The sequence below is a fragment of the Triturus cristatus genome, chromosome 3_2 (assembly GCF_964204655.1).
Source record: "Triturus cristatus chromosome 3_2, aTriCri1.1, whole genome shotgun sequence".
NCBI lineage: Eukaryota > Metazoa > Chordata > Amphibia > Caudata > Salamandridae > Triturus > Triturus cristatus.
In genome coordinates, this window is record NC_140584.1 from 194,227,914 (window position 1) to 194,254,628 (window position 26,715).

At 42.7% G+C, this 26,715-nt stretch overlaps 1 protein-coding gene across 3 annotated transcripts in view; it reads right to left on the bottom strand.

The window, feature by feature from the left end:
• Positions 1-26,715, bottom strand: part of C3_2H2orf76 (chromosome 3_2 C2orf76 homolog) — a 438,804-nt gene that overhangs the window by 374,575 nt on the left and 37,514 nt on the right. For 2 of the 3 annotated variants that reach the window (XM_085647480.1, XM_085647476.1), the window contains exon 2: positions 26,308-26,401. The exons of the other annotated variant lie outside the window; for it this stretch is intronic. The gene's annotated coding sequence lies outside the window, so the exon portion shown is untranslated. The remainder of the gene's footprint in view (positions 1-26,307; positions 26,402-26,715) is intronic. 3 annotated transcript variants of the gene reach the window in all.

Sequence of the window (26,715 nt, forward strand, 5' to 3'; positions counted from 1 at the left end):
GCCCGTGAAAAGGGTCGTTGGATGCAGTGTTATATAGAACATAGTCCTGAGAGCACGATTGAAAATGAAAACTAGATATAGTATATGGTATACACTATGCACCAAAAAGTGTGATATAAGATGAACCGGGGCAAGAAATATAATATGCAATACATTGTGCGCAATGACAGATTCATTGGAGAGTGCGAGATAGCACAGGCACTAGCGCGTGCTATGCGATATGCGCCTTGGAGTGGAATATGCACAGGGCAGTTTTGTGTAACCTAACTAGTCTCTAAAGTTGTAATATAAAATATGTGCTGGGGAGTGTAACGTTGCATATGCACTGTGACAAAGATATGGATCCCAGACTGTAATATGTATGGCATAGCGCTGTGCGTTATAACATAGGCATCGAGGAAGGCACGTTTGATGGGGCAATATAACCCGTGCGAAGGCAAGTGTGGCATGACATATTCACAGGGTGGTGTTACAGAGCACATGGGCTAGAGAGTGTCATAGCACACGCACTAGCTGATGGAATACAACACAGAGGTGTGTGACACTTGGCAGGCACTGGTGGGTGTAACACAGCATTGGGATCAGCCAGGAGCACGCTGTGACTCTCAAGTGAGGTTCGTCTCCTTTCCAGAGAGTAAAATAAAAAGTATTACACATTCGGCGGTGGATGTGTGTTTTATTAACCGTGAGGGGGGTTTCTTGCATAGTTTGGTCGAATTTTTGTCGAATCCCCTTTGAATGGCTTGGTGTGCATGTGTATTAAATGTGCCCGTCAATAGCTACCCATGTTTGTATAAATAAACGACAAGGGTGTCTACTTGGAGAGTACCCACCGGCAGGGGCACTGGGATTAGGCACAGTAGGACGTCAGACACGTCAGAGCTTCACTAGCGGTGTAAATACATTCCACGTGGATTCATTGTATGCATAGTCGCCTTTTAATGAATATCACGCAAATCGTCATGGTGATAGGTACATACGGTTTGTCCAGCATGCCCTAGGTGTTTCTATAAATATATATATTTTTTAAATAATAAAAAACAAAGGCCGGCCCTGAGGAAGGGGTCCCCGGGGCCGTAAGTGGCCTGAGGAGGGGGGCAACGCAGCCCCCCTCCTAAAGAATAAAAAAACAAAGGCCATGACCCGGGGGTTGGGGTCCCCGGGGCGATTAAGGCCTTGGGAGGGGGGCCACGCGGCTCCCTTCCAAATTTATTTTTTTCAACAAAAAAATTAGGATGCTGGCCCTGGGGGATGGGGTCCCCAGGGCCAATAAATTAGAAAAAGAAGGGGGGGCACACAGCCCTCCTTCTTAAAAAAATAAAATAAATAAAAGACCGGCATCGCCACGCCCCCTCCTTGCAGCACTCTGCAAACGCGTCCCCTGGCCAGTTGAAAGTTGGGGAATTAATTCCCCTTCAATACTGAGGGTTCCTGAGGGCCAACTAGCCCTACAGGTATCTCCAGTATGCGCCAGGGAGCTGCGTTGCAGACAGGTGTTCTGAGGCCACGCCCCCTTTTACACCTCTATGCAACGCAGCTCTGTGGCGCTTACTGGAGGTACCTAGTGGGCTAGTTTGACCCTAGGGACCCTTAGGATTCAAGGGGACTTAATCTCTCAATTTAGAACGGCCACAGGCCACGTTTACACAGTGGTGAAGGGAGGGGACGGGGCCTGAGGTGACATGTGCAAACACGCCCTGTGGCACGTTTTAAGTTGGGGAAATAATTCCCTTTCAATCCTGAGGGACCCTGGGGGCCAACTAGCCCACCAGGTGCTTCCAGTAAGCGCCACTGCTCTGCGTTGCAGAGAGGTGGTGCAGGCCATGTCCCTTTTTACACCTCTCTGCAAAGGCGCTTACTGGACGTACCTAGTGGGCTATTTTGCCCCTAGGGACCCTCAGGATTCAAGGGGACTTAATCTTCCAACTTAAAACGGCCACAGGGCGTGTTTACCCAGTGGGGAAGGGAGGGGACGGGGCCTGAGCTGAAGTGTGCAAACACGCCCTATGGCGCGTTTTAAGTTGGGGAAAAAATTCCCCTTCAAGCCTGAGGGCCCCTGGGGGCTAACTAGCCCACCAGGTGCTTCCAGTAAGCGCCACTGAGCTGCGTTGCAGAGAGGTGATCCAGGCCGTGCCACTTTTTACACCTCTCTGCAACGCAGCTCTGTGGCGCTTACTGGAGGTACCTAGTGGGCTAGTTGGACCCTAGGGACCCTATTTATTTATTTATTTATGCGATTTTTAAAGCGCTACAATTACCCATGGGTGTCTCGGCGCTAGGAGCTATAAATGATACCAATGAAGTGGAACTCTGGGCAGTTTTAGATTGGATTAAGAACAGTCATTGCTTCCAGTAAGCGCCACTGCTCTGCGTTGCAGAGAGGTGGTGCAGGCCATGTCCCTTTTTACACCTCTCTGCAATGGCGCTTACTGGACGTACCTAGCGGGCTATTTTGCCCCTAGGGACCCTCAGGATTCAAGGGGACTTAATCTCCCAACTTAAAACGGCCACAGGGCGTGTTTACACAGTGGTGAAGGGAGGGGACGGGGCCCGAATTAGCGTGTGCAAACACGCCCTGTGGCGCGTTTTAAGTTGGGGAAATAATTCCCCTTCAATCCCTAGGGACCCTGGGTGCCAACTAGCCCACCAGGTGCTTCCAGTAAGTGCCACTGCGCTGCGTTGCAGAGAGGTGGTCTAGGCCGTGCCCCTTTTTACATCTCTCTGCAACGCAGCTCTGTGGCGCTTACTGGAGGTACCTAGTGGTCTAGTTGGACCCTAGGGACCCTCAGGATTCAAGGGGACTTAATCACCCAACTTAAAACGGCCACAGGGTGTGTTTACACAGTGGGGAAGGGAGGGGACGGGGCGTAAGGTGACGTGTGCAAACACGCCCTGTGGCGCGTTTTAAGAGGTAGTTTTAATCCCCTGCCCTATTATATAATAGGGGCTTACAGAGGAGGTCATGCTAATCACAGGGGGACCCCAACGCATAGTGTTCACTAGTGTATGTAGGTGTTTTCACTGTATTCTGAGTGTCTTTTAACATAGCACTGGCTCTAGGACTGGTTAGTCAGACTCAGTTACCACCAGTATCCATCTGAAAAAATTGAGGGTACAGGATGATTTTGCAACAAGGCTTCTTTCTGCTCTTCTGTTTGTTCTTTCTGCACGTTATCCTTCTTCCTGCACTTTTAATCGTCTTTGAGGACGCCTGTTTCTTCTTTCTGCATTTCTTTTTTTTCTTTCTGTGCGTTTTTTCTTCTTTCTTCACATGTCCTATCTCTGTAGGCATAGTTAGAAATTAGCATTTAAAAAACCTTTGAAATTCACTGAAAAAACCATAGGTTTCAGGCATGTTATAGTTAGGAATTAGCATTTAAAAAACCTTAGAAATTCACTGAGGAAACCATAGGTTTCAGGGGCGTTATAGTTTGCTGGACTTTTCACTCGTACAAAACCATTATAATTCCCCCGTTATAGTTAGTTCTGCTAACTATAACTCGCGCGCCCGCAATGTACTGCTGATGACGTCACATATTACATCACTCATGACATGGTCAGTGACATCACTCATGACATCACTGATGACATCTCAAATGACATCACTGATGACATCATCCTTGTGATAGAGTGGCAGATCTCCTCTTCCCGTAATATAACCTTTGATACACACATTCAAAAATAGAAACCAAAATTTTCAAAACAATGGACATACCAATACCAGTTACAACAACCTATTCAATAATTCTAAGATCCACATACACATCCAGTCATTCACCAACAGTCCTATACAGTCACTCATATATGTACTCACTCATCATATGTACTCATACACCTATACATCCTGTTACACAACGCCACTCATCCATAGAGTTACTCACACACATAGTCACTCATGCTAATAAAGAATCAAACATCCATTTACGTGCATATACAGTTATACACACACCACCACATTTATTTCTACAGAAACTTACAAATACTTAGTCTTTTAAACAATCACTTATAGAAACACATACTTATTCATACAGGAACTCTTCCAATCTCTCACTCTCACATATACTCACTTATATACACCAAGTCACATATACTAGTTTAAAACATATGTAGTTACTCCTAAAGACACTATTTAGACAGTCATTCACTCACTAACACACCCATGTACACACTCATCCACCCATACAGTCCTGCACACATGCTGTCTTCAACACATACAAACAGTGAGTCACTCATTCATGCACCTATGCACTACGTAATACCCCCACCGAACCATACGGACACTCAGACACTCATACTGATACTCAAAAAACCAACTAATAACCTATATAGACAGTCATGTAGCTACTCACCAACCCATGCAGCCACTTATACACAAAGTGAGAGACTGATACAGATATTTACATATTTAAACATTACTCACTAAGCCATGTATTCACTAAGATACACTTAATCAGTCAGTTATACAATCAATTTTTCAAAAACAAATCATCCATTTAGACACTTATATACCCATTTATTCTTCCATCGACCTTGAGATATACATATGTAATTTTCAGAAAAACACAAATTCACTGGATGATGTCATGAGTGATGTCATTTGAGATGTTATCAGTGATGTCACTGACCATGTCATGAGTGATGTAATATGTGACGTCATCAGCAGTGCATTGCAGGCGCGCGAGTTATAGTTAGCTGAACTAACTATAACGGGGGAATTTCAATGGTTTTGTACGAGTGAAAAGTGCAGCTAACTATAACGCCCCTGAAACCTATGGTTTCTTCAGTGAATTTCTAAGGTTTTTTAAATGCTAATTCCTAACTATAACATGCCTGAAACCTATGTTTTTTTCAGTGAATATATATATATATATATACACACACACACACAAACGCACACACACACACATACACATGATGGAACTTCAGAGGTTGTATCTTAACCACTTTTTGTAAGGAGTGTCGCAAACTACTTTAAACTGTATTGCATACTTTTAAGAGAGCGGATGCTAACTTTATTGTGTGATCCTATCTAAGAAGATTAGTGTAAACTTTCTCATCTAGATGTTTGTATATTATCTGAAGCTAGTTTATTCAAGAACACACCATTTATAATAAAGATTTTAAATTGGTCCTTTACGGAACAAACAACACGTTTAGCCATATTTGTTGTATGAATAATACCTGATTGAATTGTTTTGTAAAATGTATCAAGGTTTTAGAAACCATACACAGGAAAATTATAAGACAGTGTACAGTAACAGGGTCGTTTTTTGGAAAACAAGTAGTAACACAGGCTTATGCTGAGAAACATAAGTAGTACTACAACATTAATAGAAGAAAGCCCATGATCCTAAACCACCATCAGGAATAAGCAAAGCCACTATAATGATGAAAGAGTATGCATGATTAATACATTAATATAAAATCTCAAGGAATGTTACTACAAAGATAGAAAGATAGTCTTGTGGCAATGCTGCCTGTAATAGGCACAAAGATCACACTCAAAAGTTACATCACAGAGGTCAATGTTCTTTTTGATAACAAAGCCATTTTCTTATTTCTTGAACAAATAAATGAAGGCTACAATTTAGAAGTTGAAGCACTTATATAGCTCAAGTTGCAAATCCCTGAGTAAAAAGAACCATGACATCTGTGAACAAAGGCAACACACAATCACAGTTGAATTCATGACTTCTGCAGAGTTTTCAATACACGTTTACAAGTGATATGCTTCATGAGTAAGACCGTAAACGTTTAGTTATAGGAAACACCTTTAAAATGGGATTTCTGCACCTCCAGGTAAATGCTCCTTCCACTTATTTTGAGAGTCGAAATGCATCAAAACCCACTCTACTCAACATTGGATCCCACCTGGCACTATAATCCATCGGTTTTCTGGGTGTTTTCTCGGATGCTTCTCTTACTAGACATATCGCAAAATATGTGGAATACCAACCATTGATTGTGCATGGAATTATGTACAAAATCAGTGTAAATAAGTGACAACAGAAATAAGAGATATCCGTGTTTGTGTGTAAAATACAATGACATGTGTATGTGTGTTAAAACTGTGAAAATGAAACTAGTCACCAGGAATACTTTGTGTATTATATCATTTGAGTGTACCTTGTTACTATTTATTGTAAAAGTCACAAGAACACACTTAGATTTTGTCTGTGGTGATAACTGCAATATAATATTTTCTATCAAAAAACGTAAAGCTCTAAACTATGCAGGGAGTTTTTACTGCCTGCCTTAGCAAATGGGTTCGGCCCATTTAGTCCACCAGAATTCTTCGCAAAAGACTACCCAGTTTTTGGACTTTTAATGCAAGTTAATCTTACTAATTAAGTCTCACTCATGGTAAATTCACGGTAATAGAACTGAGCATGTTAGCCACCAGTGTCCCCCTTTTAAGATAAGGCCTCTGCTGTGCAGCTAGGATAAGGGGCACTGAGCTGATTGCAAGAGTGCATATGTGCCTGAGCATGTGTACGGGCTGCACATTTGAGACTACCATTGTGAGCAGTAAGATATCTGCACATAGGTAACCTTTCACAGAACAGACTCTGCAAGGAAAGGTGTTCAACTGGAGTTGGCCTTATAAACAATATGACTGAGAATTCATAGAGCATCTGTAGTGCTTACTTGAAAATTTAGATTTTTCACAGCCTGGTGGGCAGAAAATCGGGATTTTATTAAAGACACGGAGGCTGGAACTATGCAAATCTCCTTTATTGCCAGCTCACAGCAGCAACGATTGGAGAATATAGAACTTTGACAACATTCCAATAGGCTTTAAGATATCCCCACGCATAGTATTCTTCCTTCTTTGTATTGCGAACAAGATACCTTCTTCTTATTACTAACTTTCAAACTATAACTTTATTTCCACCTATGAAGAAAGAGGTTCTTTACTCTGAAAGAAAGAAAAAATAAATCAATACATATTTTCCACATCTCCATTAGGGAGGGTCATATTGTGGAGGGATAATGCTAGCCTCCGTGCCTTTAATAAAATCCAGATTTTCTGCCCAGCAGCCTGTGAAAAATCTTAATTTTATGGCATGACACAGAGGCCAGCATTATGCAAGTTCAAAGTGCATTTAAAACGTTGTCAATTGCACCTATGGCGGGTCTAAAGTAGCAAGTTTTGAACATACTTTCATTAGAGCCATCTGCAGCCCTAAGGGTGTCCTGTAAACCTCCTCCCTGGAAAAAGGCTTTTGAGCCTGAAGCACCCCTGAGGGAATGGGCTCCAAAGATAGGGGTATCTACACCTACTTCTTTCATCGCCTCTTTCACCCACCTTGCTAAGTTGGGAGAAGAAACTGCTTTGTGGGGTGTTCTATGAGATAGAAGTACTTGTTCTGTGTTCCCTCTCAGGTTTTCAGTTCTCCTCTCATACTCCATTAAGCGTTTCACTACACATAGTCTTTCATTCTGTGGAAAGAAGGGTAAAAAATGGAGCTTGACATTGTCTTTGTTCATCTTTTAAAGTAGAAACAAACCCCTTCAGGTTGGTAGACCCTGTTGGTGATGTCTAGTGCTCTCACATCTGAGGTCCTTCTAAATGATACTAGGCAAACTAGGACAGTTAATTTATAGGTGATGCATTTTAGGGATAACCCAACATTCTCTCCCCAACTTAATAAGACCTGTAGGAAATCTCTAACATCCCATAAGGCAGCATATTTTGCAGCAGGTGGGTTTAGTACCCGCATGCTTCGCATGATGTTTTTAGTCAGTAAACTTTGTCCTACTGATCTTCCATCTAAGAGGTCGTGAACAGCTGCAACAGCTGATCTGTAAACATTAACAGTCCTATAAGACAGTCCTGAGGTGAATAGTTCTGAAAGGTAATTGATTACATTAACTAAATCAGTTGTAACAGGATTGTAATCCCACTGAAAACACCAGCAAAACCGTTTTTCCCAAGCCAGTCTATATGCTTTCCTTGTGCCAGGTGCCCATGACTCTGATACGAGTTTGAAAGCGTCTGTCAGAAGGCCTGGGATATGCCATGGTTGCCTGAAATCCTCCATGCCATCAGTGGTAGAAGGCCCTGCTGTACAATAGGATGTGGCTGTCCCTCTGGGTCTGTGAGTATTTCTTTGAAGGTTGGAATTAGGATTGGCAAATCTATGCTAATTTCTAGGAGGTTTGGGAACCATGCCTGTGACCTCCAGAGGGGGGTTATTACTACCAAGTTCTCTTTGCTCTTGCATGCTTTGAGGAGGAGTCTTGGTAACATGGCAAAAGGGGGAAAGGCGTAGGGTGTTAACCCTTTCCAATTCTGAAGGAAGGCATCCACTCCCTTGCTTTGAGGGTCTGGTCTCCAGCTGAAAAAATTTGGTAATTGTGTGTTCAGCCTGTCTGCAAAGAGATCCACCCCAAAGGAGCCCCATATCATTTGGATCTTGAGGAAGATTCTCCTGTTCAATCTCCAGTTGCTGGAATCTTTGAAATGTTGGGAGAACCAATCCCCAACCCCATTGTTTAAACCCAGGATGTGTTGAGCCACTACAGATATCCCCTTGCTTAAGCAGTATCTCCAAAAATTCTTGGCCAGGTCTGCTAATCCCTTGGAGTGTGAGCATTCCATCTTGTTCACATATCTGACTGCAGAGATGTTGTCCATGCATAGCATCACAGAACACTTCATTGTATTCTTGGTGAAACATCGACTTGCAAAAGACCCCGCTAGTAATTCTAAGCCGTTGATGTGAAGATCCCTCTCCTGATCTGTCCAGCTCCTCCTGTTGAGGAGTCGCAGCACCTTGCACCCCATCCTGCTAAGCTCACATCTTATTCTATCACCATCTCTGGTTCTTCCCCAAAAATTGCTCTTCCATTCCATGCTTCCGCATTCTTTAACCACCGTATCAGTTCCCTTGTGGAGTCTGTGTCTCAACACACTGTTTGAGAGTAGGATTGGTTTGTTCTCAGGGCTCGTGCTAAGGGCTTTGTAGTGCGCTGTAGTACAGTGGATCTGGATAGATAGCTTGGATTGTTGAGGATAATAGACCTAGGATCCTTGCTAGGGCCCTTAGGGGAAATACCTTCCTTGTTAACATATTTCTCAATTCCTTGTGTAGTTTTCTCAGTTTTTCCCTTGGTAATTTTAATTCTGCCTGTATGGTGTTTACCATAAATCCCAGGAATTGCATTTCTTGGCATGGTATTACACATGATTGTTTATGACAAACCCCAGTTGTTCCAAAATGTTTATAGTGAGTTCTGTGTGACTTGAAATCATCTCCCTTGTTTGGGCCATAATCAGAATGTTGTTTAGATACAGGATAAGTCCTACCCCTCTTGCCCTTAGCCAACCTGCAATAGGTCGTAGTACCTTCATAAAGCACCATGGGGCTGAGGAGAGGCCACAGGGGAGGCTGCAGAACTGCCACAGTCTGCCCTTCCAGGTGAATTGGAGATATTTTTGGTATGGTTAAGTATGCGTCTTTTAGGTCTAGGTGGGTTCCCTTTCCATAGAATTTCTCGTAGGAGGTGTATCCCTTCCATTTTGAAGTGATGGTAGGTTACCCATTTGTTGAGTTATTTTAGATGTATTACTAGTTTCATACCTTTGTCCTTTTTTTTCCCCTAAAAAGTTGTTGCTGATGAAACCTAGTTCTGTTCCTTCTCGAATTGCCCCTTTGGTCAGTAAGTCCTCTACTTCTTGAGAAACTAGGGCTGAGTATTTCTGAGAAAAGACAATTTCTGATGGGGCCTTCTTTTGTATTGGTATCCCCGTAAATTCTATCTTGTACCCCTTGACTGTCTCTAAAACCCATGGGTATTGACTCACCAGGTTCCAGTTCCCAGAGAATTGGGCTAGTCTGCCTCCCACCTTTATAGGGGTATCTAAAGGGTCTTTTGTAAGTCCTAGCTGCTGCAAGCTTCTTTGTCTCTGCTCTCCTCTGAAGCCTCTTCCACGGAACCTCTGCTTCTGCGGATAGAATGTTGGAGCAAAGTTGGGGTTTGAAAATCTTGCTCTGCGTCCCAAGTAGTGTCTTGAGAAGGTTTGGCCAAGGCCAGAGAACCGACCCCGTGTTCTCGAGGCCCTGCCAAAAACTCTATCATGGAAAACGTTTTTAATGTCTTTCTGCGACTTTTGGATGGAGCTGAATTCTCCCACGTATTTAGCCATCTCCTTAATGAAGTTGTCCTTGTCCCGAAGAGTAGGCCTTGGCAGGTAATTCCTCCTTTTGTGGTGGCTAGTTCCACTAGCTTGGGGTCAATTTTAAGAAGAATGTTTTTTCTTCTCTCGTTGGATAATACAGTGTTAGCGTTTCTAGAAGGCAGATCGCCCTTTGTGCCCATTGGTGCAATTCTTTGGGGTCTATGACTGAATCCTCCAAGTATGCTGTTTCGGCCATTTCAAACATTTTTGTAAATGAGCGGTGATATCTAGTAATCGGTTTTGGCAGGACTTTAATCCTTTGTCCAGACCCTTCCTAGTGTCTTTCCCCCCTTTGGCAATGAATGCCACTACCATGGCGACTAGGTCAGGTGTTGACGCAATTTTATCTGGTAGTGAAGGGCGTGGACATTCAGATCTGAGATGGGATCTAACCTCTTTGGGTATTTATTTTCTTAGCCAAAATGATAGGCATTCTCCAATATGTTGAGAAGGGGTCCATTCTGGGGATAGGGGATGTTTGATAAGGAATGGGTCGAACATATTTTCCCCAAATGGGTCCATGATACCCATTTTAGACCTAGAAGCCTTAGATGCCTTGTCAGTTGTGTTCAAATTTCTTGCCTCTATTTGTTGGACATCTGCGACGAAGTCGGAGGAGTAATAGAGGTTTATTTCGTCCTCTAGTTCATCCTCACAGTCAATGTTAATAGGCACCTTCCATGTCACTGCCAGAGCCTGAAGTTATTTCATTTAGCCCTTTGGCCTTTTTGGCCCCTTTGGGCTCATTATATCCTGCACCCCGTTTCCTTTGGGCCCTAATTGCCCTATCTCCCCCGGGGGTGTCTGGTGCCAGCAGCTGGCCAAGCTTGCTTGGAGAGTAACTCCAGTTTTTTATTTATTGTGTCATCCAATTACCCCATTACCTTGTCCAAGGCTTTGTTAATAAGGCTCTCCAATTTGTCTTCCATGGTGTTTCAAGTGGTCTCAAGTGACATAATGGGAGGTAAGTATCAAGGATCGTGGTGAAGTATGCAGGCGAGCAGTTGTTTTTTCAGACAGTTGAACTACAACTGCCAGAATGCAGTAACAGCAGTCAAAATGGCAGCTCTAGTGAGGGAGTGTTCTTTCTCAAAGTAGTCAAATGGATGCCTGGTTAGGGTTAATTTAATTTCCCATTCTTAAGGGGCTTTCCTCTAACATAATAGTCCTTTGTCAGTTTTAATGCCACTCTAGGTTGTGTTTCCCTTGATCATCCCTGTTCCCTTATTTTTTTATGCTTTATCATGCACCTCGGCTGCCGGAGTTCGTGAAGTGAAGATTACTCCCCACCGGCGTGATAAGTCGCGGGGCGATCAGAGTTTGTAATGCAAGCTGGTTTAATGAGGGCCGGCTTGCGATAGTGGCAGGGGAATTGACGGGCCGCGCTGTTGAGTCAGCACAGCGCGGCTCCGTTTGCCTGGCTCCCGGCTTGCCATTGTTATGGTGTTGCCATGGGAGCCAGAGAGCACTGTTTGTTTTCACTTGAAAGGGAAGTCGACGCCCGCTGCGAGGTGATCGTGACAAACAGTATCTAATTAAGATAATGGGAAAAAAGTGACAAGGAATAAATCTCGGCCTTAAAAAGCCGAGGGGGGTTTTACAATGCGTCGGATGCGGAAGGAGAAATCTGTTCCAACAGGACAAATAAAGAACCAAAATCCACCACCTAATGTTCCCTAATAGATATTATAATTAATAACAATAGTAGATAAGCAGTAAACTAGTAACATAGGTGAAAGAAACTTAGCTAGGGAAGGGTTGGGGAGTTAGTTATAGTAGTTAAGGATATAAGGGTTAAGTATAGAAGCTGTACTTATCTTGTGAGCAGCAGCAACAAAGAAGGAAAACAATATGAGTGAGAATTAATAGGGCATCTATAGTGCTTACTTGAAAATCTGTAGTGTTTTCACTGTATTACACGTTGTAGTGCTAGAGGCACTTTTGTGGTCTGACACCACGTGATGACCTTTGACTACCATCAATTTAATTGACTTTGGTGTGTTACTTTATCCTAGCTTGAATGTACGACGTCCTGCATATGCCTTGTTTCTCTTCTTGTAGTTTTGAAGTGTGAGCTATCACAGTAGAACAGCCTTGCCAAGAACAGAACATGTGGGATGTGCATTTGAAAGCACAAGAGAGAGAGAGAGAGAGAGAGAGAGAGAGGTGGTGCACAAATGTGCACTGTGTTGTACATTGAGAGATGAAGTATGTGATGCTATAAGCAGTGGTGCACAAATGTGCATTATGTTGTACATTGGGAAGAATTATGAAGTGTTACTATTGGCTTTGACATGGCTTCATGTCATACTGAATTCTGACTCTGCTTCGCTTGAGCTTTTCTGCGCGCACAGACAGGCTTGCATGTTGTTTGGGTTAATCACGTTCAAGGATTGTTTTGTGAGAGATTGTTTAATGTACCCTGGAAGGCTTTCGCAAGCTTCGTTAAGATAAAGGCTAGAACATGTGAGAATGTAGAGGGAACGTGGAAACTCCTTCCTGCCGTGGAAAGCTTGCCTGGAAGCTGGCCAGTTCCAGTAAGTTTCCTTGGCGCAGAGGGGAAGACTCTCGAACCTTCTAGTGTGTTTTGGAGACCATAAAGCAGAGGGTTGTTTACAGCCAGGGTGAGAGTTCAGTTGTGGAGTAGACATACTGCCAGAACAATCTGGATTTGAATCCTGATCAAGAGTCCATTGCCTGGCTGTAACAGTCTTCCCCAGCTTGAGTTGGCAAGGATGTCGAGTGAACGATCAGGTGAGGTGATGTGTTTCTGACTAGTGCCATTGTGTTGCGTGGTTCCAGTGGCTGTGGTCATTTGAGGTGTTTTCTTTGTGAATGAGTCAGAGTGCACATCCAAAGTAATCATTTGATGTATTTAGTGTACATATATCTTTCTGATCTCTTGCAGGACGTCCAGTATATTTGCTTGAGTTTTATCACATATTATTTGCTGCTTGTATTTCATATACATGCATTTAACTGTTGTATTTACCAAGTGTGTTATTATTGCTTGCATATTATATATATATATATATATATTCACAGAAAAAACCATAGGTTTCAGGCACGTTATAGTTAGGAATTAGCATTTAAAAAACCTCAGAAATTCACTGAAAAAACCATAGGTTTCAGGGGTGTTATAGTTAGCTGGACTTTTCACTTGTACAAAACCATTGAAATTCCCCCTTTATAGTTAGTTCAGCTAACTATAACTTGCGCGCCCGCAATGCACTGCTGATGACGTCACATATTACATCACTCATGACATGGTCAGTGACATCACTCATGACATCACTGATGACATCTCAAATGACATCACTGATGACATCACTGATGACATCATCCAGTGAATGTGTGTTTTTCTGAAAATTAAATATGTTTTATATATGTATATCTCAAGGTCGATGGAAGAATAAATGGGTATATAAGTGTCTAAATGGATGATTTGTTTTTGAAAAATTGATTGTGTAACTGACTGATTAAGTGTATCATAGTGAATACATGGCTTAGTGAGTAATGTTTAAATATGTAAATATCTGTATCAGTCTCTCACTTTGTGTATAAGTGGCTGCATGGGTTGGTGAGTAGCTACATGGGTGTCTATATAGGTTATTAGTTGGTTTTTTGAGTATCAGTCTGAGTGTCTGCATGGTTTGGTGGGGGGTACAACGTAGTGCATAGGTGCATGAATGAGTGACTCACTGTTTGTATGTGTCGAAGACAGCATGTGTGCAGGACTGTATGGGTGGATGAGTGTGTGTATGGGTGTGTTAGTGAGTGAATGACTGTTTCAATAGTGTCTTTATGAGTAACTACATATGTTTTAAACTAGTATATGTGACTATTGGTGTATATAAGTGAGTATATGTGAGAGTGAGAGATTGAAAGAGTTCCTGTATGAATAAGTATGTGTTTCTATAAGTGATTGTTTAAAAGACTAAGTATGTGTAAGTTTCCGTAGAAGTAAGTGTTGTGGTGTGTGTATAACTGTATATGCAAGTAAATGTATGTTTTATTTTTTATTAGCATGAGTGACTATGTGTGTGAGTAACTCTATGGATGAGTGGCATTGTGTAACAGGATGTATAGGTGTATGAGTACATATGAGGAGTGAGTACATGTATGAGTGACTGTATAGGACTGTTGGTGAATGAGTGGATGTGTATGTGGATCTTAGAATTACTGAAGAGGTTGTTGTAACTGGTATTGGTATGTCCATTGTTTTGAAAATTTTAGTCTCTATTTTTGAATGTGTGTATCAAAGGTTATATTAGGGTGAGAGGAGGTCTGTCACTCTATCACAAGGATGATGTCATCAGTGATGTCATCAGTGATGTCATTTGAGATGTCATCAGTGATGTCATGAGTGATGTCACTGACCATGTCATGAGTGATGTAATATGTGACGTCATCAGCAGTGCATTGCGGGCGCGCGAGTTATAGTTAGCTGAACTAACTATAACGGGGGAATTTCAATGGTTTTGTACAAGTCAAAAGTCCAGCTAACTATAACACCCCTGAAACCTATGGTTTTTTCAGTGAATTTCTGAGGTTTTTTAAATGCTAATTCCTAACTATAACGTGCCTGAAACCTATGTTTTTTTCTGTGAATTTCAAAGGTTTTTTAAATGCTAATTTCTAACTATGCCTACAGAGATAGGACATGTGAAGAAAGAAGAAAAAATGCACAGAAAGAAAAAAAAGAAGTGCAGAAAGAAGCAACAGAAGTCCTCAAAGACGAAGAAAAGTGCAGGAAGAAGGATAACATGCAGAAAGAACAAAAAGAAGAGCAGTAAGAAGCCTTGTTGCAAAATCATCCTGTACCCTCAACTTTTTCAGATGGATACTGGTGGTAACTGAGTCTGACTAACCAGTCCTATAGCCAGTGCTATGTTAAAAGACACTTAGAATACAGTGAAAACACCTACATACACTAGGGAACATTATGCGTTGGGGTCCCCCTGTGATTAGCATGACCTCCTCTGTAAGCCCCTAGTATATAATAGGGCAGGGGGATTAAAACTACCTCTTAAAACAGGCCACAGGGTGTTTTTGCACACGTTAACTCAGGCCCCGTCCCCTCCCTTCACCACTGTGTAAACACGCCCTGTGTCCATTTTTAGTTGGGAGATTAAGTTCATTTAAATCCTGAGGGTCCCTAGGGTCCAACTAGCCCACTAGGTACCTCCAGTAAGTGCCACAGAGCTGCGTTGCAGAGAGGTGTAAAAAGTGGCACGGCCTGGACCACCTCTCTGCAATGCAGCTCAGTGGCGCTTACTGGAAGCACTTGGTGGGCTAGTTAGCCCCCAGGGGCCCTTAGTATTGAATGAAAATTATATCCCCAATTTAAAACGTGCCATAGTGCGTGTTTGCACACGTCACCTCAGGCCCCGTCCCCTCCCTTCACCACTGTGTAAACGCGCCCTGTGGCTGTTCTAAGTTGAGAGATTAAGTCCCCTTGAATCCTAAGGGTCCCTAGGGTCAAACTAGACCACTAGGTACCTCCAGTAAGCGCCACAGAGCTGCATTGCAGAGAGGTGTAAAAAGGGGCTTGGCCTCAGAACACCTGTCTGCAGCGCAGCTCCCTGGCGCATACTGGAGATGCCTGTTGGGCTAGTTGGCCCTCAGGGACCCTCAGTATTGAAGAGGAATTAATTCCCCAACTTACAACTCGCCAGGGGGCGCGTTTGCAGAGTGCTGCAAGGAGGGGGCGTGGCCTCCGGCACGATGCCAGTCTTTTATTTATTTTAATTTTTTAAGAAGGGGGGCTGTGTGGTTCCCCTTCTTAATCGAATTTATTGGCCCTGATGACCCCATCCCCCAGGGCCTGTCTCCTAATTATATTTTTTTGACCCCAATCCCCATGGCCGGCCACTGTTTTTTATTATTTTAGAAAATACATATTTATAGACACACCTAGGACATGCTGGACAAACCGTACGTACCTATCACCATGCCGATTTGCGTGATATTCATTAAAAGGCGACTATGCATACAATGAATCCACGTGGAATGTATTTACACCACTAGTGAAGCTCTGACATGTCTGATGCCCTGCCGTGCCTAATCCCGGTAGACACCCTTGTCGTTTATTTATACAAACATGGGTAGCTATTGACGGGCACATTTAATACACATGCACACCAAGCCATTCAAAGGGGATTCGACAAAAATTCGACCAAAATTATGCAAGAAACCCCCCTCACGGTTAATAAAACACACATCCACTGCCGGATGTGTAATACTTTTTATTTTACTCTCTGGAAAGGGGACGAACATCACTTGAGAGTCACAGCGTGCTCCTGGCAGAGCCCAATGCTGTGTTACACCCACCATTGCCTGCTGAGTGCCACACACCTCTGTGTTGTATTCCACCAGCTAGTGCATATGCTATGACACTCTCTAGCCCATGTGCACTGTAACACCACCCCGTGAATATGTCATGCCACACTTGTCTTCACACGGGTTATATTGCCCCATCTAACGTGCCTTCCTCGATGCCTATGTTATAACGCACAGTGCGATGCCATACATATTACAATCTGGGATCCATATCTTTGTCACAGTGCATATGCAAGGTTACACTCCCCAGCACATATTTTATTTTACAACTTTAGAGACTAGTTAGGTTACACAACACTGCCCTGTGCATATTACACTCCAAGGCGCATATTGCATAGCACGCGCTAGTGCCTGTGCTATCTCGCGCTCTCCAATAAATCTGTCATTTCGCACAATGTATTGCATATTATATTTCACGCCCGGTTCATCTTATATCACACTTTTCGGTGCATAGTTTATACCACACACTATATCTAGTTTTCATTTTCAATCGTGCTCTCAGGACTATGTTCTATATAACACTGTGTTCACCTACCCTTTTTACGGGCATTACATTTTACGATAGGGGGTGTAGGGTCAGGGGGTGTTTCTGCCAAGTGAGCCCGGAGTCACAGTCACAAACGTCCTCTTCTTCCTGAATAAAAGTGAGATTATGCTGCATACTTGTTCATATTTTAAGTAGTTCGCACAGACACACGTTTTAAAAACAATAAAGTTCCTAATACCCGCCTTCTCTGAACAGTTAGCTTGCTGCCCCATCCCCCTCCTCCCTATCCTCTGTTGTGTGAATCCATGGACTAGCCTCCTCCCTCCTGCAATGCATGGTCTGATGTGCTGCCACTGCCCTCAATTTAGTATGATGTACCAGTCCACTCCTCCTGCCCTCCATTGCCCAATTCTATGCCCCATCATTGACCTCCTGCTTAAACTCTGTGCTTAGCTTGCTGCCCCTATTCTCCTTCCCCCTGCCCTCCGATGTCTTTGTGCATGCCCCTGCTCCATCCTTTTTGCCCAGCATGTTCCATGGACCTGCCACTCCTATCTACTCTGAGTGTTCTGTTGAGCTGCCACTCCCCTCCCACCTGCCTAGCATTGTCAGATGACTGTAACCTGTCCCTGCCACCTCCACCCTGCCTGTCCACATGCCATGCCCCTATCCTCTTCCTCCTCTCCTACATGGTCTATTGTACTGCCACACCCTTCTGCCCTCCCTGGTCTGTTGTGCTGCAACTGCACCTCCTGCCTGCCCCATGCGGTCTGTTGTGAGGCCCCTTCCCCTGAACTTTCTTGTCTGTGCACAGGTCCTGACCCTCCCTTCTATCCTCCATCGTCCTTTGTGCATGCCCCTGCACCCTCCTTCTTGCCCATCATAGCCATTGTGCTGCCACTAACCCTCCCACTTGCCAAACATGGTCTTCTGTGCTGCCATGGCCCCTCCCACCTTCCCTGTGTGGTCAGTTAGCTGCCCCTGACCCCCTCCCACCTTCCCTCCATGGTCTGTGTGTATTCCATCACAGTCTCACTGTTGCTGTTCATGGTGTGTCTTGCTTCTAGTGCCCATCCTGCCTGACCTCCATGGCTATCTTGCTGCTCCTGCCCTGCCCCCGTGCCCCCAGCCCTCTGCTTACATGTGCAGACCCCTACTCCCTCCCTCCTGGCTTGTCTGTTCCATTGTAATGACCCTGATCCGTCCCTCCTGCCCTTTATGGTCTGTTATGCTGCAGCTTTCTCTCCTGTCTGTCCATTATGGTCAGCTAACTACCATTGCCTCTTGCCCCTCTGTTCTCTGTTGTCCATGTGCATGGTCCTGTCCCCTCCCTCTTGCTTTCTATGGATTGTTGTGCTGCACTCCCGTCCCGCATGCCTGTGTGGTGTATTGTGCTGCTGCAAACCCTGATGCCTTCCCTGCAGGGTCAGTTTGGTGCACCTCTCCATGTCCATCCTGTCCTCTGTTATCCAAGTCCATGTCCCTTCCCCATTTCCTTCTATGATCCAATGTACCATACCTGCGAACATTTTGAACTTGGTAAGAGGGAGATTTTGAAAAAAAACTGGGGTATTGATTTTCCCCTTTGAGTTACATTGAAAAAGAGGAGATTGTAGACAGGAGACAGATCAAATAAAGCCCATTTGAGCTTAAAAACATTGGACGTTTCCTGGCTGAATCGGGTCTGTTGGCATGTATGGTTGTACTACCATTGCCTCTTCCTTCTGCCCATAATGGTCTATTACATTGCCACAGCCTCTCTTGCAAGTCCTGTATTGTTGGTTTGTTGCCCCTGCCCCCCTTTCCACTGCCCTCCATAGTCTGTTCTGCTGCCACGGCCCTTCCTGCCTGCTCAGTGTGGTTAAATTGTTGCCTTTGCACCCTCCTACCTGCCTTCAATTTTCAGAGTCCGTGCCCCTGACCTCTGCCTCTCAACAGTATCCTAATGAACAACTAGATTGCTAACATTCTATATTTATTACAAAAGTGTGGAACGCCTGACGTCATCTTGATGTAATCAAAACTGTAATACCTAGAGCATTTCCATTAGAAATTACATATTTGAGAGGGTCTTATTGGCATCAAAATTATGGTTAGTGCTCTAAAAGACTAAAATAAGGACATATTTTCTGAGTTTTCAAATAGCGACAAAGCACTTTTAAATTATTTGTTATCTTTATGTTTTTTTATCCAGTTGACCACTTTATTAAATGTTGCACTTAGGGGAGAGGATGTGGTGTTACTTCCAGAACTGCAGACTTTGCCACTGGGGAACCAGGTTGGAGTTTCTGCTTCAGGTCGACATTCTGTGATTCTGGTCAAATCACTTAGTCTCCCCATGTCTACAACCAAAATGAATTTGTTCTTGTGTGATGTAACCAATGCTCATGTAAAGCACTCCAATACCTGACAAGTCTGCACTATATAACACTGCAAACACACAAAATAATAAGTGTTTTGCACACTTCTGTCATTGGGCTATATTTGGGCTACATCTGGGTGATTTTGGGCTACATTTGGGCTCTTTTGTCTCCGGTGGCCATCTTGGGAGATTTATTTGTTATGAAGTTTCCTAATTTCCTCATGTACTGCAGTCTCCTCAGTAGGAAATGCTTTCAGTTTTTTACTTTGATTCCATCATGAAGGTATTCAGATATGTCACACATTTGCCATAAATTCTGAAAGTTAGCACTCTAGTTGCTCATTAGATCACTGTAGTAAAACTACTGTTCACCATGGAAGTCTGCTCCTGGTATTAAAAGTGCATGTTTCAGTCTGCATGTCAGAATTTTTTAATGAAATAGAAGAGGATTTGAGAAGTCACTCAAAATGTGCCCTCGTTTTCTTTCTTCAGCATTAATCATAATTTCTATGGCAAAATGAACCCCCTCATTGTGTTCCTTTTTAAATTAAATGTTTTAAGTGTTACCAGTTTATTCCAATCAAGATGGCTTCAGGTGTGCCATACTTTTGTCATAATGAAGACAGTAAGCGCTCTAGTTGTTTCTAAGAACACTCTGGGACATTCTGTCATTGGGCTATACTTGGGCTACATCTGGGTGATATTTGGGCTACATTTGGGCTCTTTTGTCTCTGGTGGCCATCTTGGGAGACTTATTTGTTATGACGTTTCCTAATTTCCTCATTTACTGCAGTCTCCTCAGTAGGAAATACTTTCAGTTTTTTACTTTGATTCCATCAAGAAGGCATTCAGATGTGTCACGCATTTGCCATAAATTCTAAATGTTAGCACTCTTTTTGCTCATTAGATCACTGTAGTAAAGCTACTGCTCACCAGGGAAAACTGCTGCTGGTATTGAAAGTGCATGTTTCAGTCTGCATGTCAGAATTTTTTAATGAAATAGAAGAGGATTTGAGAAGTCACTCAAAATGTGCCCTAATTTTTCTTTCTGCAGCACTAATCATACTTTTTATGGAAAAATGAACACCCTCATTTTGTTCCTTTTTAAATTAAATGTTTTAAGAGTTACCACTTTAATCCAAGCAAGATGGCTTCAGGTGTGCCATACGTTTATCATAAGTAGGACTGTTAGCACTCTAGTTGTTCTTTGGAACACTCTGGGAAGCTGCAGTAGAACACAAAGGAATCAACTGACAGTCTCTGCCCTTGTTGGATGTACATGTTTTACTGAGAATGTCAGACTTCATTCTCACATGACTGAGAAAGATAATGTGAATTTACAGAAAATAAGCTCTCAGTTTAGCTTATAGATCACCTTCCAAACCTCTGTGGGAAAGGCATGAGAAAATATTTTTCTCTCAATCATGATATCCCAGCAGAAGGCTTTTTCACATGGTGAAATCACCTTAGAACATACCACAATTCCTAAAATGAGTATGGTACCATCAACAAATGATTTATAATGTAATTAAAGTCTTAAAACCTTCTATTAACAGCAATGCTTTTTAATGAGGTGCTATCATGTATATTGGTCCCAAGATGGCTGCCAACACTTCTTGGATGAAGTGCTGACAGCCAATCAGATCTCAGGATGAGATGTGTGGTTAGGCTCCGCCCACATATATATATGATTTTACTTTTGATTTTCTCAGGAACTACTGAACAGATTGACACCAGACCTGCAAAAGGCACTTCCTTGACCTTATGGCTACCTCTCTGCCAAATTTCACGTAATTCTGTTCAGCCGTTCGGGCTGTAGCTGCGACTAAAGGTCCTATGGAAAAATGCATGGGGAAAATTCATTTTGGGACCCCCCCTTTTTCTCGGCCCCCGCTTGACGAATCACCCCGAGACTTTCAGGGTAGGAGCTGAACAGAGCGCCCCATTAGTTTTGAAAATTTCGCGAGGATTCGTCAACCGGCGCCAAAGTTATTCAAAATAGAATTTTGAGATTTCCTATGGAAACTAGGTTGTAACTATAACTATCTACTGGCGACCGCCAGTAGATAATATATATATATATATATATATATATATATTCACTTAAAAAACCATAAGTTTCACACATGTTATAGTTAGGTGGATATTTCACTCGTAAAAAACCAATGAAATTCCCCCGTTATAGTTAGTTTAGATAACTATAACTCGCGCGCCCGCAATCCACTGCTCATGACGTGACATATTACATCACTCATGATATGGTCAGTGGCATCACTCATGACATCACTGATGACATCATCCTTGTGATAGAGTGGCGGTCGCGCGAGTTATAGTTATCTGAACTAACTATAACGGGGGAATTTCATTGGTTTTTTACAAGTGAAATATCCACCTAACTATAACATGTGTGAAACCTATGGTTTTTTAAGTGAATTTGCAAGGTTTTTTAAATGCTAATCCCTAACTATAACGTGTGTGAAACCTATGGTTTTTTCAGTGAATTTGTACGGTTTTTTAAATGCTAATTTATTTATGTATTATTATTTTTTTATATATTTATTTTACAATAAACTACGTATTAAAAATATATATTTTTTTTTTTGGATTTCACCGTGCGCGCACTGTGCGCGCACCCCCGATTTTTAAAAAGAAAACATTTTATTTATTTATTTATTTTGGTTTTTGACCGTGCGCGCACGGTGCGCGCACCCTCGCGATTTAAAAAAATAAATAAATAAATAAATTTCTGCCTTCGGGGTCCTTCAGGGACCCCCTGACAAAGGCTAGGGGGTCAGGAACTCTCTACCCTGCCCCCTTTTTTACATTCGCCACCTTCCTTTTTCACTCTTGCACTGAAAATAAACAAAATGGCGGCCGACACTTCCTGATTTCGACCGATTCGAACGTTGACTAACATGTAACCACCAATCAGAATTACGCTCGCGCACGTTAGGGTGCGCGCACGGTGCGCGCACCCTGCGCGCGTATAGATATTGATATGCTTTTAAATGCTATTTTCTCAGGAAATACTGAACAGATTTACACCAGACCTGCGAAAGGCACTTCCTTGACCTTATGGCAACCTCTCTGCCAAATTTCAAGTAATTCTGTTCAGCCGTTCGGGCTGTAGCTGTGTCTAAAGGTCCTATAGAAAAATACATGGGGAAAACGCGTTTTGGGACCCCCCCTTATTCTCGGCCCCCGCTTGACGAATCACCCCGAGACTTTCAGGGTAGGAGCTGAATGGAGCGCCCCATTAGTTTTGAAAATTTCGCGAGGATTCGTCAACCGACGCAAAAGTTATTCAAAATAGAATTTTGAGATTTCCTATGGAAACACGATCCTAACTATAACTATCTACTGGCGACCGCCAGTAGATAATATATATATATATATATATATATATATATATATATATATATATATATATATATCACGAAGCAAAAGAACGAAGCCGCACTCTTCCTGGATATGAAATTAGTAAATTTCAATGACCTTCTCTGTTACCAACGCGTTTCGAACTCCACTGGTTCCTGATCACGGTATTTACAAGAGTCCATCATTTGTTTTTACATTTTTATACCAACTGATCCGTCCTGCCCGCAATGAAGCATTTTGGGAATTGTGGTTTAAATCAAAAAACACTTAATCATGTGTATCATACTGATTCCACTTGTCATACTTTTATGTCTGCAACTTTGAATGTATTATAAGCTGGACACAGAAAGTCCGTGTTCCGTGACTACAAATTACGTCTCTTGATCCACGCAGCCAATTATGCGTGTGTACGGCTAAGTGCCAAGGGTGGTAATTAGGATCACAAAGCTATTTGTCAAACAAATCCTGTCTCATGTTTCAATGGGGCTAAGTGCCCTGTATGGAATAGGTTTCTCAAGGAATTCATGAATACAAATTAGTTTGCTCGTTAATAACCATACAAATTCCTTATGGCGTTAATATGTCTAAACCTATATGATGGTGTGGACTTGTCAAGTGTTCGTGCGGGCTGAGTGCCCGTTTTCTAATTTACCACACATCTAGAAAGGATGAGGAGTGGAACCAGCTATGAGTAAAATAAATTTGCATTACTTTGAGACTTAAATCTAATTTCAACCTTGTATCTTAAAAATTGCACTAATTGCTTCAAAAATCTAATATGCAGACAGAGCTGCCAGCAGACATTTTTCAATTTATTTTACTCATAGCTGGTTCCACTCCTCATACTTTCTAGATGTGTGGTAAATTAGAAAACGGGCACTCAGCCCGCATGACCATGAGAGAGGAGGAAACAGAACTGAAAGACTAAGACGCCTGGAGTCTAAATTAATAATCCGTTTCAAAACCCGAACCCCTCATGGGCTCAATGGGGATGAGGAACTTTATGTACACTTATAAAAGTCATTTAGAGTGTGAAATCTACCTCCAACATGGGTTCTTATTAAGTGTATGACTGAGAAATTCAACATGTAAATAGAGCTACCAGCAGACAATTTAAATGTATTAATGTTAACCTTCCCAAATAGTTTTCTGTTTCCTAGCTGTCACCATCTTTTACACATTACAGGATGATATAATTAAACAACAGGGGCACTCAGCCCATATCGAAACATAGAGCAAGCTGTCAAACAAATGGCACTTAGCCATATCAGTTAATTAAGACGAATTAGTTAACATATAACTATTTGATAAAATCAATCATCCTGGGCACTTTGCCGCTTACATGTGTAATTGAGTAGTACTGAACTCATCCATCATTAATTACTGACTTTCATGCCAATTAATGAGAACACAGCGTAAAATGTAAAAATGAAAATGTTTTTGGGAAACATATGTATTGTTGTGTCTTGAAACCACAACTCCCAGAATGCTTCATTGTGAGCAGGACGGATTAGTGGGTATTTAAGTGAAAACAAATGATGGACTCTTGTCAATACCGTGATCAGGAACCAGTGGAGTTCGAAACGCGTTGGTAATAGAGATGGTCATTAAAATTTACTAAAACGAAAATCCAGAAAGAGTGCGGCTTTTCTTTGCTGTTGAATATATATATATATATATATATACATTTGAATGTCATTCATTTGACATCTGGGAAAGCCTTTCTGTTAGAGAGCATTGCATAAATAAAACCCAAGCCTCATTCTAAAAAAAAAGTCTTTGCATTTTGTGAAGTAAAATCCTTTTCTAGGTATTGTTGTGTTTTATGTTTTGCTTTGCTGTGTTTGACCCACTGTGCGGAAGTGGAATTTGTAGAACTCTGTATTATCTGAAAGGCGGAGCAAGGCATACGTCTAAAGAAAATCTGTCCTAATGTGCAGTTTCACTCCACTTAGGCATACAGGGTGCAGTAAGGTATCAAACTTGGGTAAAAAATGGACTCTGAGTTTGAATTTACAGCTCGCCAGCCGCAGGAAAAAATGTCTCTCCACACTAAGGGATCAGATATCAGTGATTGATTCAGTTGCTGGGAAAGGAAGGGGTAGGGGGAAATATGCATCTGATAATTAGCTTTTCACACTCCTACTGGACTGGGATAGCCCAGACTCACTAGAGCAAAAGAGGAGTGCCAGACCTATAGAACCAACACAGTAGGGGGTCACATTTAAGATTTTGATGGGAAGGAATCAGGCAGTCATGTCAAATAAGGCTAGAGCACAGGCCCTAAGAGAAGAACCTTTCAGAGAAAACTTAAGTCGCCATGTTAGAGAGCCCCATAATGATGTTAAGGAGGGCTGGGGACAGGGGTGGAGAGATGATGTGGCATTCTAGGATTGGCCAGGGGTGCCTGGTCCCTAAAACCTTTCCATTCCCACTTATAAACCCCTGCATATGGGAGAGACAGTTGAGAAGACCCTGGACCGGGAAGGCAATGAGGAAAGTACACCCAGCTTGAAGGAGAAGGCACTTGATGCCCTTCAAAGATGGACTAAGGACTTTGACTCCCACTGAGGTCCAGCTGGAGGAAACGACCTACTGGAGGACATTGGATGGTTCTCCTAGGATCAATATGAAAAATACATCCACTCCAATGCCCCCATAGGTGCTCTGCAAAACAGCCAGGAGGCTGTGGATCATGGGGAGTGTGGCCAGAAGGATGTTCTGCTGGCTGGTGGCAGAGCAGGTACCCAAGATGCCTCCATTAGCAAGAGAGGAGCACCAGGTGCCAGAAATCCTGCTTGCTGCGAAACGAGGCCCTGTAGATGCCAGGACAGCTGATGGAAATGCTACAGATGCCTTGCCACCAGGAGCAAAACGAGTCCAAGATAACAGAAATCAGCCAAACTGCTCCAGAGATATGCAGTTTTCATGATTTACCTCTTCTAAAACATGAACCACAATAAACTGAATGTGTGGTGCTCTGCTACAATTCCAAATATTATCCCTGGGGTGTACCAGACCCTGGGTGTGAGCATGTTTATTTAATGTATGCTTTTGTTGAGGAGATATGCGCTAGCCTCCCTCCCTGTTCTGACTTCCACCCATAGGGGCCTCCATCGCCCTGGGGACCATCGCAAACACTCTTTCTACTTCAGGGACCCAATCCCTTGAGAGCAAAACCAAGTTACAGGGCACGTTGCTGCCCCATGCCTAAGTCTGGGTGGTGTAGGTGCACCCAGCCTCTAACAACTGCAGAAGAAGAATGCTTGGGCAGAACCAGGGCACCCAAAACAAAGAAAAAGAAGGCTGCGCAGGCCGCAGAGGCAAAAGAAAATCTCCTGGTCACAACTGCCCAATAATGCCCTGCAAGGACTTTGTTTACATATTTTCTCTTGCCCTGTGGTGCCCCAATCTGGTCAGGGACATCACTAAACATTTTTTCAACGTGTTGTGGGGCAGCTGCAGGTGGTGCAGCTGCCCCTCTCCAGACTGCTTTTAAAAGTCACCATAGGTTTTGGACATATTGAATTTAGGACCACAGGAGAGCCTTACCTTGTTGTCAAACACTTCTTAAGCTGGAGCTGGATCTTCTCCTTCTGGAGTGTGGAGACCCCTAGTGGTTGGTCATATGGCTACATTCAGTGGCCTGTAGTAAAAAATTAAAGACTCAGACCCACAAGAGGTTTTGAATTCAAATGGATTATAGACAATATGGTGATTGGAAAATAGATCTTTGTCATTATAGTGAATGCCTATCACTATTGGTTCCATTGACTTAAATGGTGTTATAAGGCTCAAATATAATATGTGGTTGCTTATCTTAATTTGGTGATAACCAGGCATGTTTTATATACACTGACACCCCTTCTAATGGGTTACCCTTATAAAACATAATATGTGGTTATTATTATTATGAATGGGTTGACCACTTGACAAAGCTAGTTGCCCTATCTTTAAAAT